Raw genomic sequence first — 18157 nt, 5'->3', positions numbered from 1 at the left:
ACTTGCCCTAGACTAAATGAAGCAGACCACTTTTACTTTCTCAGATCATGCAAAAGCAATTCCACTTGAATGAAAAATGTCTGGCCTACGTTTTGATGGAGTCACCTTTTGTGAATTTTACATGGTTTAGTGTGTTTCAGGGTGTCACTAGAAGATTGACCTAAGAAAAGGAAATATTAATTCTCCTTCCTACCATTCATTCTCAGACTGTACAGGGGAACTGTTCTCATCACAGTGTGAGGTAGGTGATCTTCGTAGGGTGTGCACCCCCATTTTGCTTACATGTGTAAAAAAATCAAAGCCTACAAGATGACTTGTTTCCTGTATTTTTATGTTTTGCCTGGTCCTGGATCACTTAGTTTGTGAAATCTTGTGGTGTGGTCCTTTAATACAATTCACACTGCCCACTAACTCTTTATTTTTTATATTTCTAAATACATTTCCCATTAGGCATTTTGCAACTGCTCTGCTTGTTTGACTTCATTCACATTTCAGTGCTCTTGTGTCATCCTCAAGGTTTATAAAGAAAAGATTAATTCTAAAACTGACTAAAATGTCCACAGGTAAAGCAAGACAAAGAAAACTGATTCACCACCTGTCGTCATGCTACAGTACCTGGGTATATAGACATTCTTCAGAGGTAAGGTAGTCTGTCAAGTAGAATTAAAATACACACTTTAAAAATTTCCATAGTATGTGAATTTTTAGTTAATGTATTTCTCCGCTCTTCAAGAACTGTCCAAAACAATGTGCTCCTTTTTGATGTGAATAGTTTATAAATCCAATATTTCTGTAAGAAGCTTTTTTACAAAAAAGCCCTGTCCGTGTGCCAATCTCAACTTTCAAACATGGGTAAAGTTTGACATCTCTCAGGTCATCTCTGACATTAAATAACCATTGACTTTTTACTTTGAGGTTATACTGTGCTTTTATTGGATTTTCTGTATGGGGATTTCAATGTACTCTATCAATATTTTTAAATATATCCTGCATATGACTTTGAAAGAAACAGTTATCCCCTTAAGAAGGGTCTGAATGAACTCTCCCTCCAACAGATAGCGAGGAGAAGGAGAAACTTCAGCAGCAAACTTTATTTACATAAACACACCTCCTCTGCTCATCTTCATCTTACCAAGTTTAGCTGATAAATGGGTTACAAAAACGCAGGGGTAGTGAAATGCTGTTATCAGTTTTGCTGTCTGTATTGTATGAATAAAGGAGATCAGAACTGTGCTTGCCCTGTCCCAAGTGAGGGAGTCACCTTCCTAAAGGACCTCCTTAAGCCCTGGGCTTCCACCTTGGAAGGGCTAGCCACCCCCTGCAGTGGCCACACGCACACACTCTGTGGGGAAGAGTGCAGATGTTTGGGCTATTGTAGGGCACCAGCATTGTTAGGAATGGCCCTGAAAGGAACTTTAGGACATAGAATTCAAGAATGTGATGCAGATGACTCTGCCCCACTCAGGCTAGGGTGAGTGTCCTGCTCCAATGTTTATGTTTATGAATCCTGCTTGTGACATTTTCCCTGACTGATGTTGGCTGACTTCTCCTCTTTCATTTAAAGTTTCTTTTCTATGCTCAGACTGTGTGGGTACAACTACACTACAGTGGTCCTTTGAAATAAGTTCTTTCAGATCTCTTCCAAAAAAATTTCTTTTGAAAGATCGTGACCACACACAAAAAAGCGGATCAAAAATTCGATCTACTCTTTCTATAGAAAGTGGCCACACCCCAGCCACTCTTTGGAAAGAATGGGCCAGGAAACATCGCAGATTCAAAAATCCAGTGCCATGGAGGACTGCTCTTTTGGAAAAAGGGCTCCTGGGTTGTGTACACAGATTTTTTTTTAAAAGAATCTGTCAGAAAAAAGGTGCTGTTCAACTGGGAGCAGAAGAGGATCATCCGAAAATGTGCCACTTTCTTCCGAATTAATATCAAAAGAACACATTTTGGCCGTTGCTACACAGGCCACTTCCTTCAGAAGTGGCATGCTAATACAGGGAGTGAAAGACGCTAATGAGGTGCAGATGCAAATTCCCCATGCCTCATTAGCATAAGTCATGTGATTTGGAGTCTGGAAGACCGTTCTTCCGGACTCCAAAATGCTGTGTACAAGCGCGGCCACGGGGGGGGCTTTCAGAAGGAAGTCCTCCTTCCGGAGGCCCCTTCTTCCAAAAAATTTTCGGGAAGAAGGGGCCTCCAGAAGAAGCACATCCTTTCGGAAGCACCCCCGGGGCCACGCTTCTACACGGCATTTTGGAGTCTGGAAGAATGGTCTTCCAGACCCCAAATCACTTGATGTTATGCTAATGAGGTGCAGGGAATTTGCATCTGTGCCTTATTAGCATCTTTCGCTCCGTGTATTAGCATGCCACTTCCAAAGGAAGTGGCCTGTGTAGAAACAGCCTTTGTGCGTAGATGCTCTGCGGGATTTTTCAAAAGAGCTCTGGCTTTTTCGAAAAAGCTTGCATGTGTAGATGTAGCCTGTGTTTGCAAGCGGGGAAGTATTACCTCTCAGAGACATCTGGGGGTGTCTGTAATTTTCCCAAGGTACTTACTCAAACCTAATCTGTGTTGTGCTTGTGGAAAAGGAAACCCCTAGATATTGAAGCCAGCCCTTTTTGTTGCTGGTGCCACCTGCCAGAAGGGTTACATTTCCATTTTACTGATTGAGAAACTGAGGCACAGAAAAAAACCAGCCAAATCGTCATACATTTTGTCCTGGTTCTGTAAAAGCTCTTTGAAACAGGAGTAGATTAAAGCACACAGGGAACTTTTAATGCATGCCAGGAAGTGTTGTGCAGATACTTAACGTTCATATGCACTGCAATTAAAACTGGTGGCTGACCCTGGGCCTGCTGGCTCAGGGGCTGTTTAACTGTGGTGTAGACATTTGCACTTGGGCTGGCTCTCACGCTTGAGGAACTGGTGTGGTGGGGGAGTCTCAGGTATCCAGCCTGAGTCCTGAGAGGGGAGGTACCCATCACAAGGTGTTAGACATACTCTGCATGCAACAGGCTAGAGTGGGCTAGACTTATGCTGCAGTTTGTCACCAACTAAATGTTCATTCAGACAGTTACTCTGCGAGTTGATCCTTCGCAACCAATCTGCTTTTTGGAGGTAGGTACAGCTCAGTGTGAGTGCAAGGTGGCAGAATGACTTGCTTAAGTTCGATTGCCAGAGCAAAGAGTAGAATCCACATCTTCTTACGTTCAAGCCTTTTGCTTCATCCAGCAGCCCGTGTGTGCTTTCTGTATATCTTGTATGCTCCTGCAAGGATTAATTTCTTGTTAACTACAGGAAGCTACATTAAGAGAATGGAATGTTTACACAGTTAAGCAGTCAAAAGTCAAACTAACCAAGTGAAGGCAGTACATACAAATTTAACAGCTCAGTGGTTAGAGCATTGACCTTGTGAACCCAGGGTTGTGCCTTCAATCCTTAATGGAGCCTTTCAAGGCTCTGGGGCAGGTTAGAGTTTTAAAAAAAAGATAAAAGCAGCAGGGATGGTGATAGCTCCTGCTGTGGGAGCGGGGTGCTGGACTCAATGACCTCTTAAGGTCCCTTCCAGTTCTCTGAGATCAGTATAACGCTTCCCTCTCATGTTTATTCATTACAGAAGCCCAGGCCGCTTTTCAAATAATGCACTATACCAGTATTTCCCAAATGGTGTTCTGTGGATCCCTGGGGTTCCGCAAAGTAAATATAAGGGTTCCGCAAGAAAATTCTATCACGATAACATTTTATGAGTTAAAAATAATATTTAATATTTAAGCCTTCATGAGTTTTACTAAAAACAATTTTCATATGTGTTTGCTACAATAAGCATCCCTGTATAATGCCACCTTAGCCAGGTAATGGGGACGATGATGTCACTACTCAGCAAAGCACGTACACAGTCAGTGGTGTGATTGCCTGTAATATGCCACCGTAAATCCCAATATTCACACTCAGACAGCGCAGATCATTTTGGGGCAGCTTGTCAGCAAGCATGTGGACAAGGAGGATCCTGTGGATATGGTGTACTTAGATTTTCAGAAAGCCTTTGACAAGGTCCCTCACCAAAGACTCTTAAGCAAAGTTAACTTGTTATGAGATAAGAGGGAAAGTCCTCTCTTGGATTGGTAACTTATTAAAAAATCGGAAACTTCATAGGCAGTCCGTCGTGTCCGACGAGGACGTCTTGAGCTGGCACAGGCTCATCAGTTGTGGACTCGCATGTGGCTGAGGAGTCCAAGCTTTGAACGGCATGGGTGTTCACAGTGGGGGTCAAGCGAATTGTCCTGGCTCCGTTGGTGCGGCTGCTGCTGTTGCTGTCTTCCTCTCACGAGCATCAATGAGGCGTACGCATCATTGGTCTTCAAAGTTGTCATACACGTGTCGTACAAGAGCACGCCAGCCTGTTCAGTCTTTTGCATGCTGCTCTCACTGATCTGGTTTTAAACCAGCATGAGCAACGTTGGCCTTCACACAGTTTTTATAACTCTTACCAGGCCTGCCTTGATTCTTTTTGCCCTGGGAGAGTTCACCGTAGAAGAGTTGCTTAGGGTTTCTCAACTCCTCCATTCGTATGACTTGCCCTGTCCAGTGAAGCTGGGCTTTCAGAATCATGGCTTCGATGCTCGTGGTTCCTGATCTGTCCAGGACTTCCAGGTTCGTAACTCTGTCCTGCCACCAGATGTGCAGTATTGACCTCAGGCTGTGTGTGTGGAAGTGCTCCAGCAGTTTTATGTGTTTTCTGTACAAGGTCCAGGCTTCACAGCCATACAGGAGACTGGTCAGGACTACAGCTTTGTACACTTTCAGTTTAGTGGACTGTCAGTTATTGTGCTGATTCAACATTCACACTCTCAGACATCCTAGTGCCCAGCTGCAGGAACAGAGTTAAAAACAGTAGAGGAGTTCACGTGCCTTGGCAGTGTGATAGCCAATAATGGTTCCCTTGACAAAGATCTGAAAGATCTGAAACTAAGGGTAGGAATAAATGGTCAGTCTTCAGAATGGAGAGAGGTAAATAGTGGTGTCCCCCAGGGGTCTGTACTGGGACCCGTCCTATTCAACATATTTATAAATGATCTGGGAAAAGGGTTAAACAGTGAGGTGGTAAAATCTGCAGATGACACAAAACTACTCCAAATAGTTAAGTCCCAAGCAAACCGTGAAGAGCTACAAATGTATCTTAATAAATTGGGTGACTGGGCAACAAAATGGCAGACGAAAATCAATGTTGATAAATGCAAAGTAATGCACTTTGGAGAATATGATCCCAACTATACATAAAATGATGGGGTCTGATTTAGCTGTTACCACTCAAGAACGAGATCTTTGAGTCATTGTGGATAGTTCTCTGCAGACATCCACTCAGTGTGCAGTGGCAGTCAAAAAAGCTAACAAAATGTTGAGACTCATTAAGAAAGGAATAGATAATAAGGCAGAAAATGTCATATTACCTTTATATAAATCCATGGTACATCCATATCTGGAATACTGTGTACAGATGTAGTTGCCTTATCTCAAAAAAGATATACTGGAATTGGAAAAGGTTCAGAAAAGGGCAACAAAAATGATTAAGAGTATGGAACGTCTGCCATATGAAGAGAGATTAATAAGACTGGGACTTTTTTGCTTGGGAAAAAGATGATAAAGGTGGGATATGATAGAGGTGTATAAAATCATGAGTGGTGTGGAGAAAATAAATAAGGAATTGTTATTTATTCCTTCTCACAACACAAGAACTCGAGATCACCAAATGAAATTAATAGGCAGCAGGTTTAAAACAAACAATAGGAAATATTTTTCACACAACGCAGTTAACCTGCGGAACTCCTTACCAGAGAAAGTTATGAAGACCAAGACTATAGTAGAGTTTAAAAAAGAACAAATAAATTCATGGGGGATAGGTCCATCGATGGCTATTAGCCAGGATGGGCATGGACAGTGTCCCTAGCCTCTGTTTGCAACAGGCTGGAAATAGGCAACAGGAAATTGATCACTTAACGATTACCTGTTCTGTTCATTCCCTCTGTAGCACCTGGCATTGTCCACCGTCTGAAAACAGAATACTGGGCTTGATGGACCTATGGTCTGACCCAGTATGGCTCTTCTTATGTTCTTAAGAATATTCAGCTTTATCAAGGCGTGCAATTCGTCAGTTGTTACCCTGTGCCAGCTCATGCCTGTGGGAAACGGGGTTCTTGAATTACACAGCAACAAAAATAAAATACAAAAATTGACTGAATGCTGCACCAGATATGTGAATCCAACTTCCCAGCATTCAACCAAATATAAAAAGAATTTTCCAAGAAAAGAAGAAAAAACACTCTTTGCATTGAAAACTGCCAATATAATACACATTTGTTTTTGAGCTTTAATTTTTGTACACATTAAATGAGATTTTTGTTCTTAAATATGTGCAATTTAACTAAATGTTGATCTCATGACCTTGTTGAGCATTTGTTTATTATTATCCTTATTTATTTGTGGTCTTCTTTTCCAGATCCATATATAAGACTGTTATTAGTGGCTCTGCAAAATTGTTTCAAGTTTACAAGGGTTCTGTGGCCAAATAAAATTGGGAAACATTGCACTTTGCTATCAGCCAGCTTTCTTCTGCTTCTAAATGCACATAGAGCACCTCCTAACATTAGATCACCTCTGCATTCATACACAGTTTTCAGTCTCGTGGTGCTGCAGTACTTCTTTATTGACCTAGTTGCCTCTGTAATATATGTATCTTCATTACTTTATGACCAAACAACTGCTGTCTGCTACATATTCTTTTTAGCTGGGAGCCTTACTATTGCTAAGTGCAAGTCAGAAGTTGAGGCAGTTAACTCTGAAGTTGTAGTAACTTAACTGTGCACATACAACCAGTCCTCTGAATATGTGCAGAACCCCAGACTCAAAGGTGCACAGAAACAGAGTGACTCATGAGTCATGAGTTAGTGAACACATTATTATAGTATCGTTACCATCTCCGGAACAATGGGGTTTTGATACAGCTCCACAGTAGGCAGGGTACAGGAATTAGAAGCTTCAGGGAACTAGAAGGATACACAGGAAAATTTGAAGTCCAGTCAGAAACAGTGTCTCTGTACTGCTTTCTAACAAAATCCTGTGTATGGGGAGAAGAGAGGTGCATAATATTTTGGAGACCAAAAGTGTTCATTGGATTGAGCCACTATGACTGAGCTCAGACAACTAGAATGGAAGTGCCTTTGCCTGTAGAACAGCTTCATCTTTAGCATCTCAGGGCCTTTGACTGTCAGTTACAGTCAGAACTAACCAATAATAAAACTAATAGTTAGCTTACTATTGCAAGTTTCATTAGTAGAGCTCAAGCAAGTATCATTATTCCCATTTTACAGGTGGGGAAACTGAGGGAAGAGTGACTTGACCAAACTCTCACAGCCAAACAGTAGCACAGACAGGAAGAAAACACAGATCTACAAATCCCACTGTAGAATTTCATCTCCTAGGTTCTGCTCCCTCAGCATGACTTTCATGACATCATGAATTTTTACCATTCTACCTGGAAACTGGATCGATTTGGCTTTTGTGAAAGCAGTAAACCACCACATATGTTCACAATGAGGGTGTTTCCAAAAACTGCAAATATACCTTGTGTGGCCATGGAAAATATAGCATCATAATTGTACAAGTATTCTACTTCTTCCCTGACTCCCACGGCTCTGTCAACGTTGCATGCAAACATGTAGTCAAGCACAGAGTTCAGTGACTTGCATATGCAAAATTGTTATTTGCATCCACAAATTTGCTGATCCTCACATATGTTGTAGATTAAATCATTATGCCAAAATCTGGCCTAATGGCCAAGATCTCTACTAAGGTAAATTCTAACATGTGTTGTAGCTTATCCAGAAATTATGAGTTTGATAACTGTGTAACACTCTATGGTCTGTGTCATGCAAGAGGTCAAACAAGATGATCACGACAGTCCCCTCTGGCCTTAAAATCCATAGGCATCTTAACCTCAGGCAGGGAGCAATGAGGACTAACACCCTTGCAGCGGAAATATGGTGTGGGTGGGTCTGTATTTATGCCTTGCTTCTATCACAAACCATTTTAACTAGGCCATGCCAGTTGGGATCCTGCACTGCTGGATTACTAAGAGAAAAGCAGGACCAGCAATTCTGGAGCAGCTGCTGCAGCATCCAGAATGGAGCCAGGGAGGAGATAGGAACCTGGGGAATGGGCCAGGCCTAGAAGCAGTGACCTATGTGTGACATTATTGGATTTTGAGATGAAGCTGCAAAACACTGTCGCAACCACTGTTCTATGTTTGCACTGAAGTCATGTGCAAAGTGGGCCAAGCCAAATGTCTGTTGAAAGTCTATGACTTGCTGATTCTGTGTGTACTGCTCATATGCATGTATCATTTTTATATTTGGAGCTATCAGTACGGGCTCTGCACTTGTAGCTGAAATTTTAGTTTCTGGGAGACCTCCATAGGAGGCTTGGCAAATTATTGTGAAATAAAAAAAATAGATGTGCAGATACACATCTCATAGAGTTGGAAAGGATTTAGTTTTAAATCTATTTGCCCCAGGACCACTAAACAGCCTCTTCAGGGATTGAATTTATAGCTGTAGGTGTAGCAGGCTAACACTCAAACTACTCAGCTATCCCTGCCCACACAGAGTTACCAGACAAGTGAAACAGTACTTGGCAGACAAAGAATGTTATTCCATTCCAATCCACATCTGAGGAACTTGTCTGTGAACATATAACCCAGCAGAGAGGCAATGGCAGATTGCCTAAAAAAGGACATAGGCAGGTGACCTGCCCATTTGACAGACTCCATCTCGGACATGCTTCCACACACGGAGAACAATAGAATTCCCTCCAGCTGAGCAAGGGCGTAAGAGGACCCTGAGAGGTCCTCCATTTTTGTCTTCTTTCCAGCTCATCACTTCAGAGCATCTCTGCTATGAACTGAACACGGAGGGATTGATAAACCATCCTAGCAGAGGATGCACAGCCTGTTCCACCTTTGCTGCTAGTCTGCATTGCGAACTTTGTGACTGATGTACATAATTTGATTTTTTTATCAAGTTTATGCTCAACCTTTTCTTTCTTTCTTTTTATTAATAAACTGTTAGATCTTAGATCTAAAGGATTGGCACAGCAAAGTCTTTGGTAATATCAGAGATATATATTGTCCTGGGAATGTGGCTTGCCCTTTGGGATTGGATGACTCTGATCAGGATTGGTTTTGTAACTCTCATCAGTGTAAAGAGGGTACAGGTTGGGGCACAAGGTTGAAGGGACTTGCTTGTGTGACTTCTTGCTGGCCAATGTGGCAACAGAAGTCCTCCATGTGTGTCGTTTGGTGCCACTTATAGTAGAGGACACTCCCCTCCCCCGCCATCTTGGGCTATAAGTAGCACTGTTTTTTTTTAAGCAATTTGCCCTGATTTGGCCCTCTCAGCTGTGGCTGGGAAAAACACCAACATTACCCTATCCCAACTTCCCAGCTCTGACTCTGCTTTCAGCTCCATTCCAGGCACATTTCCACTGCCTCTGCTAAAAATCTATGAAAAACCACAAGCTAAAGAAAGCTAATTTTCCCTAGGCTACGTCTACACGTGCACGCTACATCGAAGTAGCTTATTTCGATGTAGCAACATATTTCGATGACTAACGTCTACACGTCCTCCAGGGCTGGCAACGTCGACGTTCAACTTCGACGTTGGGCAGCACCACATCGAAATAGGCGCTGCGAGGGAACGTCTAGACGCCAAAGTAGCACACATCGAAATAAGGGTGCAAGGAACAGCTGCAGACAGGGTCACAGGGCGGACTCAACAGCAAGCCCTTCCCTTAAAGGGCCCCTCCCAGACACAGTTGCACTAAACAACACAAGATCCACAGAGCCGACAACTGGTTGCAGACCCTGTGCATGCAGCATGGATCCCCAGCTGCAGCAGCAGCACCCAGAAGCCCTGGGCTAAGGGCTGCTGCACACGGTGACCATAAAGCCCTGCAGGGGCTGGAGAGAGAGCATCTCTCAACCCCTTAGCTGATGGCCGCCATGGCGGACCCCGCTATTTCGATGTTGCGGGACGCGGATCGTCTACACGTGCCTTACTTCGACGTTCAACTTCGAAGTAGGGCGCTATTCCCATCCCCTCATGGGGTTAGCAACTTCGAGATCTCGCCGCCTAATGTCGATTTCAACTTCGAAATAGCGCCCAACACGTGTAGCCGTGATGGGCGCTATTTCGAAGTTGGCGCCGCTACTTCAAAGTAACGTGCACATGTAGCCACGGCCCTGGTGTCCTACTCTTGCAAGTCAATCACTTCAGTGTGCAGCACTTATCTTTACAACAACAAATACAAAAAGCAAGATGAAAATGGGAGGATGCTGTACGTATGGAGGTTTTGAGTTGCTCCTACAACTCTCCTCCTTGAACCATAACTGTTTCACTCTAATACCTTCACGGAATGGTTTTGTTTTTCTGTTGGTGAAAGACCAAAGTACCTGACATCCTGGTGCTAAAATATTTCTATCTAAATTAAAACACCTGCAGTGGCTGAAGTGAGTGTTCGTCCTTAGGGTTCATGGGCATCTAGCAGCACAACACAACTGAGTAATTCATCAGCACTATGGAAGAGCAGAAGAACAGTGCTTAATAAATGTGTTTATATTTTCATCCCTTATCTGTGTTTTCAATTTTTTCCATCTCCTTTTAAACCCCATTGTGAGTTTTATGTTCAGCAAGGGAAAGCCTGTTGTTTTTTTTTTGGAAAGCAGAAGATAGACGCACAGGTTGCTGTGTTTATTAAAGCACAACAAATATGAACAGGCAACCAGTTGCATAAGGTGTGAGGTGATTGTAGTTCATTTCCACAGTCAGGAATGGTCAGATTTCAAAATGCCAAAATGGGGTTTCAGCTGACCAAGGCCAATCATGACTTGCTGTCTGGAAATACAGACTGTAATGGGGATTACTATGCAAGTGAGTGGAAATTAATTTACTCTTGTGCTGGAATAGATTTTTGGTTATCCAATGTGAGATGAAGGCAGTCATATATTGCTCTGATTTTGATAGTTTTTCACCCTTGGGAAGTAGAAGTCTCCGTGATTCTTTCTGAACAATATGTGCAGCTTATTTTTGTCCAAACATTTATTTCAGTAGTATTATGACTTTTATTTAAAAGACAGCATGACAAAGATAATACAGTAGTCTTGGAAAGAGGGAAGTAAGAAACATGCACAGTTTTTCATTATTAACAGAGAGGAAGCCATGCTAGTCTATACACTATCAAAACAAAAAGCAGTCAAGCAGCACTTTAAAGACTAGCAAAATAGTTTATTAGGTGAGCTTTCGTGGGACAGACTCACTTCTTCAGACCATAGCCAGACCAGAACAGACTCAATATTTAAGGCACAGAGAACCAAAAACAGTAAGCAAGGAGGACAAATCAGAAAAAGATAATCAAGGTGAGCAAATCAGAGAGTGGAGGGGTGGGGGGGAAGGTCAAGAATTAGATTGAGCCGGGTATGCAGACGAGCCCCTATAGCGACTCAGAAAGTTCCCATCACGATTTAAACCATGTGTTAATGTGCCAAATTTGAATATAAAAGCCAGCTCGGCTGTTTCCTTTTCGCACCGTTCTGGAAAGAGAAACAGCAGAGCTGGCTTTTATATTCAAATTTGGCACATTAACACATGGTTTAAATCGTGATGGGAACTTTCTGAGTCACTATAGGGGCTCGTCTGCATACTTGGCTCAATCTAATTCTTAACCTTCCCCCCCACCCCTCCACTCTCTGACTTGCTCACCTTGATTATCTTTTTCTGATTTGTCCTCCTTCCTTACTGTTTTTGGTTCTCTGTGCCTTAAATATTGAGTCTGTTCTGGTCTGGCTATGGTCTGAAGAAGTGAGTCTGTCCCACGAAAGCTCACCTAATAAACTATTTTGCTAGTCTTTAAAGTGCTACTTGACTGCTTTTTGTTTTGATAGTTTTTCATTATATATGGGCTATTAGGCCTGATATGTTTCTAATGCAAAATCCATCCCTGTGAAAACGCTGTCCTACTTACATGGTGCCTTGAGCCTTATGCTAGCCCTCTGCACAGGGATAAATTTTACTCCTATTCAGTATTGCCATTTCTTCAGGTGCCATAAACAAGTCTTATAAATGCAGTAAAAATAGCTGCTAATCAACACTGGAACCATATTACAGTAGCAGAGGATTCAAGAGGTCTGGGGTGAAGAAATAGGGCCAGATCCACAAAGGGACAGAGGTACTGTGTCGCCCACTTGAATCCACAGCAGTGAGGTAGGTCCCCAGGCCCCCTCTGCAATGCATGGGGACAGTCAGGTGCCTACAAAGGTATCAACACAAGCCAGCATTCAAAATAGGGAGTTGCCTAAGCTGGTGGTGTGCAGACTTTCTCAGTCATATGCCATTACCAGTGACATTACTTGTAAACCGAAGTAATCCCTTATTTCTGAATAGCTGCTGTTGCCCCCAGAGTCGGGCAGCAGCAGCTGCTGCTTGGTATGTGTAGGGTGTTTGCACACAGGAGAATTTTTTTTAATCCTGCTCCTGTCCCGCCCCTTGGTGCCCACTTGATTTTTATGCTGCTCCCACTATTATATCAGAGGGATCTGTTAGGTCCCACAGGACCCAGTTTCTTCAAGCCCCTGTTAAAGGACCCTTGGTGCCCTCCCCACCAGTTTACACTATTGCCTAAGCCTCTAGGAAATGCAGAGATGAGAGGCATGGCCTAAGACCCATCTGTCTCAGTAGTTAAGATACCAAAATGTAGACCCACAGGTAAGTCTCTATCTCTTCTGGGGATTCTCATCATGGACCTTGTCATGTAGTTGAGTAGCTGAGCTACTTTTTTTACAAGAAACAATGGGTAAAACAGAGCCCCTCCTCTCCCTCTCTCTCTCTCTCATACACACACACAACATACACACACACTGCAACCTTTAGGCCAACAGTTAGGGGACTCACTCAGGACATCAGCTGCTATGATTCAACTCCCCCATCCCTCAACCTGTTCCAGAGAAGGGTAAATTTTCCTTTGGGATCTGGGATATCCAGGGGTAAGGCTACCTCTGTCTCTCCTATTGAAACTGTTCCACTGCAGATAAATAATGAAATATGCATTGGGCCAGGAAAAGCACAAGAGACACTAGACTATTATGGTAGAGGCACTCTACTAAGAGGAAGAAACCCAGATTTGAACCCTTTCTTTGCAGCAAGCTGAGGGGCAAATTGAGCCCCATGGGTGAATCACTGGGATATAGGTTATAAGGGTGTCCACAATCGTTTTCATCCCTATATGTGTGGAGTGAGATGTGCTCCTCCTCGTTACCTCACTCCTCCCTTTGCAAGCTCAGCTAATGCCTGCTAGAATGGGCCCTGAAGGCAGGCAGGACCAGGGTTTCCCACAGGAACTGAACATAGTGACGGGGGAGGTTCCAATTTACATGTGTTTGGGGCCAAGAGGTAAGACCATGAGGATGAATACGTCTGGGTGGAGCACTATTGTAAAAAACTCAAAAATGTTTCTTAACCATCTTATTAGATGTAATTCATGTTTTAAAATCATCAGTTAGATTAGAGACTTCTACTGATGCATCACAGCTACACCTTTCTTAGTTTCTTGTTGAAATTTTGTACAGCTCACTTAATGACCATCTCAAATATGGTGCCTTCATCCTTGCTGGCTTTTCACATCCGGTGCTTCCAGTCCATCAACTGATGTGATCATTAGTTCATTCCCATAATAAGGCAGATGGCCACTTCTATCAGAACACAAGCTTCTATCCATTGCTGAAAAACAAATGCTCAGTTATAGCTGCTGTGGCTGGAAGTAGCAAGAGATGAATTCCTATTTGTTTAATCCGAGGAAAGATAGTACAAAGATTGGGTCAAGCCCCTAGTGATTAAAAAGAAGTTGAAATCAAATCTTCACTCATTCATCAGATGACCTTCTGCTCTATGTTCAAATTCTCTATTCTGTCCTGATCACATGACAGCCCCATTGTGGGTAATGCCTCACTCCACTCAGCTGTCAGTTTTCAGTAACATATGCTTCTGTAAAAGTTACACAGGGGTTGAGAAGAATCCAGAAGTCACTGCTTGTAGAATTACAAGAATCAAGTCTGTGCACTTTTTCTACTGGCTTACTAAACACTTTGGCTGGGTCTACACAGCACTCCACCCAGCACTCCACCCAGCAGAGCTATGAAAAATTTGCTTCTCAGGATTGCAAATGGCACTTGAGGGATAAGGGACTGGTGACAGAGGGTGGTTTAGCTGGCAGAGGCATGTCCACACGGCCTCTGCAGTGCTGGCACCCCCTTCTGCCAACATTGAACTCTCATGGGGTTATGGTAAGGAGCTTTGGGCGTATGCAAATTGCACACCATTTGTAATCCTGAGAAGCTCATTTTGCATAGCTCTGCTGGCAGCGGCGCTGGGTGGAGTGCCATGTAGCCATAAAGGCTGTGGCTACACTGAGCCCTAGTGCCAACAGTTTGATGCAAATAAGCAGTCTCCAAAATGCAAAATGGCGGCTCATTTGCACATTTGTGTGGCTAATGTGCATATTCATGAGATTAGTTCACATTTTTGTGGCAGACATCAAGCAGCATAGATGTAGTTCTGCCAACAAAGGGCATTTCTGCTGGCAGAACCACATCTACACTGGTTGATTTCTGTCATAAAAATGCAAATTAGCCTCATGAGCATGCATAGTAGCCTCACAAATATGCAAATGAGCAATCATTTCACATTTTTGAGGCTCCTTATTTGCATCAAACTGTCAGCACTAGGCTCAGTGTAGGCACAGCCTTTCTGTCCTTTTCAGCTAAGGCTTTACTATGTCAACTTCTGGACTGCCATCTTTGCTTCTCTGTCACAGTATATGAATGAAATATGATCGTGTATATCATTGTTACTACCGCTGTTATATAATTGAAACAAATATTATAGAAAGTATGTCATGCAGACTGTCAATGGAAAAGATACGATTTCACCTATGTACATGCAAGTATTGTTGTGTTTGAAGCTATGAAGTTTCTTCAGTAGGTAGCTGTGTTTGTCTCTTAGGATGTTTGAAGGCAGGTACATCACTTTAGCCTTCAGATGACATGTCACTAACTGACCAGTGGGGTTGGGAGGAAGAAGATCAGGGAGGGGTAGGAAAATCCCCATCGGTGCCCTACCAGTCTGGGACAGAAGTGCCGGGATCCCTTGTCTGCTTGAATTTCAAGCAATCTAAGATTCATTCCGTGCTGTACTACCCATTCCCTGAGGTCTGGCTTCACTGTAGAGTTCATTTGATTTACTGTTCTGGTTTCAGCCTACCTCAGTGGTCAGCAACCTGCGTCTCCAGAGCCATGTGCAGCTCTTTGAGGAGTCAGTTGAGCCTCCGAGTGCTGCCGCAACTGACTGCTCAGTGGCACTAGAGGATGCCACTGTTTGACCAACCGAATTTAGTTTTTTGTTTAAGTAGCAGCAGCGGGAGCTGCTCAGCCATCAGATGTGGCAGGGAGCCCAGAAGAGAAAGGTGTCCAGGCGGAGACCCACCCCACCTGGGCAGAAGTCTAAGCAGGCAGGAGAGCTGGGGGTAGGGTGTCCGAGCCTGCCCCTGCCAGAGCCGCACAACCACTCTGAGAAGCAGGAGGAGATGGTGGGGAGCAGTGCGAGGAGGCAGTGGCTGCAGAGGAGCTGTGTGTGCTGAGGTGAGTTAAGTCTGTGGTTGAGGGAGGAGATTGGGGCTCAGGGGGGCTAAGCCTGGAGGCAGGGGGCAAGTTGGGACTCAGACGGGTAAAGCCTGGGGATGTGAGGGGAGGTTGGGCTCACAGGGGCTAAGCCTGGGGGTGAGGGAGAGGCTGGGGCTTGGGGGGGCTAAGCCTTGGAGTGTGGGGAGGTTGGGCTTTGGTGGGGGTTAATCCTGGTGAGGGAGGTGGGTTTGTGGGATGGTGGGTAAAGCCTGGGATAGGGGGTGGATTTGGGGGCCGGGGCGGGTAAAGCCTGGAGATGGGGTAACAACTTTGTAACCAGTATAAATAATTGTGTTAGTGCTGTTCTTAAAATAGGGGTGATAAAAAGCACAGTTTGATGTTATTTAGCAAGGACTGACTTCTAGTCACATGCGCTGCAGCTCTTGGAAGACTGATTTTGTAACTGAATTTGACAGAATGGCCCTTCTCGCGATTTCGGTTGCAGATGCCTGGCCTAGCTCAAGTGGGAGCAGCCAGAGCGGGAAAGAATACTTGGAGCAACTGCAGTTGCTTGTACGTGGCTCTGAGACTTCTCAAAATGTAGCCCCTGGTTCTGTGTGCTCCAGTCGGCCGCGCCACTCTACGAATTCTTTCCCAGGACACTGTGGGAGAACGTGACTGCTCTTTCTGGACACAGAAGTGGAATTGTGGGAGGACTAGTGGCGTTCACTTGGGGCCCATTCTGTGGGTGCTCTGGGGCTGGAGCACCCACAGGGAAAAACCAATGGGTGCTCAGCAAGTGCCAGCAGCGAAACTCCCCTTCTGCCCCTCTCCTCCCAGTGCCTCTCGTCTGTCAAAAGCCCAGTTAACAAACTCCTTCCCCTCCCTCCTGCCCACTGTCAAGAGCTATTTCTGCAGCCTTCAGGGAGCTCCAGGAGCGGAGAGAGGGTGCAAAAGGGGGGAAGAGTTGGGTGTGGAGTGGTGGCTTAGCAGAAGGGAGTACAATGGGAGCGGGGGCAGAGCAACGTCAGGAAGATTCAGGGTGAAGATTTGGGTGGTGGAGTGGGACGGGGTCTTGGCCAGAGGGAGGTGTGAGCAGTACCTGGCTAGACGAGCAATCAACACCTATGCGTGGAGCTATCCTGTGTCTACACTGTTAGGAGCTGAAGAGTTGTGCTTACTCAAGCATTAATTTATATATTTGGCCTTGGGGTCATTTAATCGCTCTGTGCCTTAGTTTCCACTTTCCCCAATTATTTCTCTCTCCTGTCATTTAAATTTTAAGTTGTTCAAGAACCTGATCCTTATTCCTTTAAAATCAATGGGAGAATTTCCATTGACTCCCACTGACTTTAGAGAAGGCCCCTAGGCAGCAACTCTTACTAACTAATTACACATTGCATTGAACAGTGAGGTCTCTTCTTGACTGGCAGCCTGGAGGTGCTACTGTAATGCATGCAATAAATCCAGCTCATCAGAGAGCGCTATAGAAGGTCATTGCCTTTTCTGCTTCTGGCCAAACAGTTAATTCCCCTATGTCCGGATAATTGGAATCACAGTTTTCAGTGTCTTAATACACCTTCATTCAGCAGGCTACAAAAGATGTGATACGCTTTTGTACAGCTGCTATGATAGCAAGGGGCCTGAACTTGATTGAGACAGCACTGTAACTGTGCGATTGAAATGCTACAGAAGATTTCAGTGAAGCAGCAACCACTGCATAAGTGAAATTGAATGTATTGCATAGCTTGTTGACTTCTAAATGCTGTGAAGTCACCACTGTGACCTTCTGAATAGTATGTTCAGCTAATAAGAACACTTCATTTACCAAACTGATTTTGAGAGCTTACAAATGCAAGACAAGCAAGTTTACCTTCTGAATGACATCTACGTTGTCAGATAATATGTAATCGTTACAACTGTAGGTGAAAGTATAGATCCAAGTCAAGTACTTGGTGCATGTTAGTCTTATAATAGGGTTCATACACAGCTAGTGGTCACTTATTAGTCTGTGACTTAAGCGTTTTACTTTGCAATTCTAGTTATAATGATCATTCTGAAATGTACATGGCCGGGATTGTCAATGTGGCTTCAGCCCAGCCTCCACTTGTGCTCGCTCATAATTTCAAGTGCACTTTGTGTTTTAGCAGGTGTATATAGCTGGTGGATTTTGTGCATGACAATCTGATGTGCCCAGGCGTGATGCTGTTATCTTTCATTTGTACCATATTTACACTAATGTATAGCACTGTTGCACTATTGTGTTAAATCTTGTACAAAGTATATCTTGTAAAGTATAAATAGAGAAGTTATATTCTAAGGCTCCATCTACACTACATTATGCTTTTGGAAGGGGAATGCAAATGTGGCTGATCAGAAATGCAAATAAGTTGCTGATTTGCATATAGTGTGCCTCATTTGCATAATGGACGCCAC

At 43.9% G+C, this 18157-nt stretch overlaps 1 long non-coding RNA gene across 2 annotated transcripts in view; it reads right to left on the bottom strand.

Moving 5' to 3' along the window:
• Nucleotides 1-3673: 3673 nt before the first annotated feature.
• Nucleotides 3674-18157, bottom strand: part of LOC142009236 (uncharacterized) — an 84763-nt gene continuing 70279 nt past the window's right edge. Inside the window, exons 3-4 of one of the 2 annotated variants that reach the window (XR_012644386.1) lie at nucleotides 6005-6176; nucleotides 3674-4968 (exon numbers count right to left, since the gene is read on the bottom strand). This is a non-coding gene — a long non-coding RNA (uncharacterized LOC142009236). The remainder of the gene's footprint in view (nucleotides 4969-6004; nucleotides 6177-18157) is intronic. The other variant, XR_012644385.1, reaches the window with a different exon arrangement.

Source organism: Carettochelys insculpta, chromosome 2, assembly GCF_033958435.1.
Source record: "Carettochelys insculpta isolate YL-2023 chromosome 2, ASM3395843v1, whole genome shotgun sequence".
Classification (NCBI taxonomy): domain Eukaryota; kingdom Metazoa; phylum Chordata; order Testudines; family Carettochelyidae; genus Carettochelys; species Carettochelys insculpta.
This window is presented reverse-complemented; position numbering and strand designations above follow the sequence as displayed.